The following is a 1,063-nucleotide window of genomic DNA, read 5'->3' as shown; positions in this document are numbered from 1 at the left end:
TTCTGACTCTACTTCCAGATAGAAGGATTTTGTCATAGTCTTCTGGGTGTAGTGGAATCGCTCCACAATCCTCCCCCTGTGGGACTGAAAACCTAAATGACCACATAGGTCATGAGCAAGTATATTAGTTCACAGTGAAAGTATATGAGGGTCGCAGTGATAGCTCTAATTGGCATTGTTCCAAATTTCATTCTGCATCTAAATGCCTGCGGATTTTATGCATCAAGAGTCCTGCCTTCAGGTAGAATCAGATTCTATCTACTCATGCCATGTGCCATGGCACACGCAGGGAAGAGCTGTGGATACTCGAACCAACCGTCACCAAGCGCTCCAAGCAACCATTTCACGGATTCCATCTTCCGGAAAGAGGATCAGGTAGGAAGTTTTATAATTGGCTGCCAACGCACTCCACTGTGCTTTCTTTAAATTCATAAGCAATTCTGCAGATGGACTAGAAACAAACCTCCTCAACAGAGAACGGACATTTTGAAATAATAGGAAGGATAACCCATGCGAAATTAAGCTAGCTAAACTAGATAGAAACCGAAAATAACACTCGCCAATTTTTTTTTATCAAGTATTAGCACACATTTGCAATACTAAACTTGTATTTTTCTAGCAGAAGATGTGGTTTTGTACTTTAACGATCTTCTTATCTTTTTTCATTATAATATATCGTTTAGGTATTGGTTATATTATGCACATAATTGGCACACATCACCAGACACACACACACAAACCACACATAACACACATTAATTGTATACATATATTTTTTACAATTAATACATATTCTTATAAGACCACAGGACGTTGATCAAGATTCTCTCTGTTGATATTTTATTGTGTTTTGGTAAATTGATGAAATAATTTGATACGATAATGTTAGTCAAAATGATTAAATGAAGGCGTATGAACTCTAGTCACAGTACCTATTCCTTGGAAATGACAATGGTAGCGACGACAATAAAAAAAATAAAAACAACATAATAGTGTGGTAAACGTATATTATGTAAAAAATATTTATCAATGGTTAGCAATCATCAGCACGGTCACCATCAAT

Source organism: Penaeus japonicus, unplaced genomic scaffold (genome assembly GCF_977035675.1).
Source record: "Penaeus japonicus unplaced genomic scaffold, GWHDUDI00000001_assembly GWHDUDI00000031, whole genome shotgun sequence".
Taxonomy (NCBI): Eukaryota; Metazoa; Arthropoda; class Malacostraca; order Decapoda; family Penaeidae; genus Penaeus; species Penaeus japonicus.
This window is presented reverse-complemented; position numbering follows the sequence as displayed.